The 2,278-nt window shown below is 58.3% G+C and overlaps 1 long non-coding RNA gene across 1 annotated transcript; it reads right to left on the bottom strand.

The window, feature by feature from the left end:
* Positions 1–268: 268 nt before the first annotated feature.
* On the bottom strand, positions 269–1,780 carry LOC117066837. The gene is made up of 3 exons (XR_004430516.1): positions 1,495–1,780; positions 918–1,055; positions 269–669 (listed from the first exon to the last, which is right to left on the bottom strand). It is a non-coding gene; the product is annotated as an uncharacterized LOC117066837 (long non-coding RNA).
* Positions 1,781–2,278: the final 498 nt, after the last annotated feature.

The following is a 2,278-nucleotide window of genomic DNA, read 5'->3' as shown; positions in this document are numbered from 1 at the left end:
GGCCTCGTGGCTGCAGGGACACAGCTAGAGAAGACACACCCAGCCCTGCTCCCCTCTGGCTTCCTAGTGGGGACACAACCTATGGCTGTAGTTCTTTTGTTTTTTTTTGTTTTTTTGAGACGGAGTCTTGCTCTGTCGCCCAGGCTGGAGTGCACTGGCATGATCTTGGCTCACTGCAACCTCCACCTCCCAGGTGCAAGTGATTCTTGTGCTTCAGCCTCCCGAGTAGCTGAGGTTACAGGCTCGCACCATCACGGCCAGATAATGTTTTGTATTTTTGGTAGAGATGGGTTTCATCATGTTGGCCAGGCTGGTTTCGAACTCCTGAGCTCAAGTGATCGATCTGCCCACCTCGGCCTCCCAAAGTTCTGGGATTACAGGCCTGGGCCAGTGCGCCCGGCTTAGATGCCTGAAGTTTGTAAAAACAGATGTCACAGAGAGGGGAGGTCAATGCAGGAAGCAAGCTGCCGCTGGATGTGTGGGGGGCCAGGGCAGACAGGAGTGGCCACGAGGGGCAGGAGAAGGGAAGAGAGTCGCACCCTGAGCAAGGCAAGGGCCGACCGGCGGCGGCGTGGTGGAGATGCACAGAGCCACTTCACACCCACTTCGCAGGTGGAGGGCTGGGGGCTGGGTAGAAGGTAGAGCCTGCGTCTTCGGAGACCTCCTGGGCTGCAAGGAGGAGGGGCAACAGGTGAGGATGTGGGCGTGGCCCGGGCAACAGGTGAGGGTGTGGTTGGCCTGAGTGGCAGGTGAGGTGTAGCCCTGGCCTGGGTGGCAGATGACAGGTGAGGCATGGCCTGGGAGAAGGGTGATGGGGCAAGGCGCTCTGCACCTCTCTTTCCTGGGTGCACCCGTGCCCCAGCCTTCCCCTGCCCCATGACCGCGCCCCAGGGTTCCCAGGAGTCTCTGGAACTCACGCAGGAGACTCAGGACTCTTTGGCTGTTCCAGGCAGGCTCCCATCCTCTGAAGGCTTCCCAGGGGAGGGGCAACTGGTGTTACCGGAGGGAAGGGCTCCACTGTGACTTGTTCAGGTTCTTGTGCGCAGAACAAAGACCTGAACAGGACAAAGAAAGCAACAAAAGAAGCAACAAAAGGCAAAGAAAACAACCACAAAACGCAGTAACGAAGCCGCAGAGTCACTGAAGACAACAAAGTGCAATTCACAGCGAGGCAGCGGGCGGAGCAGGCGGCTCCAGAGTCTCTACGGCAGCGCTCCCCAGGGTTTTAGGAAGCCGGGAGAATTTGGTAACACCCCAGGTGCCCTTTAGAGGCCTCCAATTGGTGACTCCTTATGAAGGATTGGCTCACAGCCAATCAGAGGCTGAAGTGGAAACTGTCTTGTTATCACAGGAGTGAGGCTCAGTCTTACCCAGAACCGGCTGCCCCTGCTGTTCTCTTGCTCAGGTCTCAACCCTGAGTCACCCCAATTATTCCCTCCTCTCCTGCTTCACTGCGAGAGAACAAATCAGCCAATGCTTCAAACTGCGTCTCACCTGCAGAGGGCTCCCCGAGGCGCTCATCCTTCCTGGCAGCCCTGCCCTCTTGTCCTGCCTGGCCCCGATCGCGCCCCAATGCACCCCTGAACCCCCATGTTCTCCTTTGTCTCCTGGGTCTGGGCCCATGGGGAGCGCCCGGCAGCCGGCAGGTTGGGGGGAGGGCGCGATTCTGCGTCAGGCCCCGCAGATTGGAGAATCCAGCGGGTGCACATTTGGGCACCAAGACCCTACTTTCGCGGGGCATGGATCCCGGGGAGGGCACGTGTCTCTCTAGGCCTCAAATCCAGGCCAGGAGCAAGGGGTGGCTGGGCTGGGAGGGGGGAGCACCGCCCGGGGCACCAGCAGACAGTGGGCGTCCCCAACTGTCACCCCTCCCTCCATTGCCTACTTGGTTGACTGGGTTTTTTTTTGTTTGTTTTTTGTGAGACGAAGTCTCACTGTGTCGCCCAGGATGGAGTGCAGTGGCGCGATCTGGGCTCACTGCAACCTCCTGTTCCCAGGTTCAAGCAATTCTCCTGCCTCAGCCTCCCCAGTAGCCAGGATTAAAGGTGCCCACCACCACGCCCGGCTAATTTTTGTATTTTAGTAGAGACGGGGTTACACCATGTTGGCCAGGATGGTCTCCAACTCCTGACCTCAGATGATCTGCCCGCCTCCGCCTCCCAAAGTGCTGGGATTACAGGCGTGAGCCACCGCGCCCAGCCCCAGGGTGTTTTTTTTTTAACGGCTTTACTGAGACATAATTCACATGCCACACAATTCAGAATGCGTCCAGCTCAGC

Source organism: Trachypithecus francoisi, unplaced genomic scaffold (genome assembly GCF_009764315.1).
Source record: "Trachypithecus francoisi isolate TF-2019V2 unplaced genomic scaffold, Tfra_2.0 Lachesis_group20, whole genome shotgun sequence".
NCBI lineage: Eukaryota > Metazoa > Chordata > Mammalia > Primates > Cercopithecidae > Trachypithecus > Trachypithecus francoisi.
This window is presented reverse-complemented; position numbering and strand designations above follow the sequence as displayed.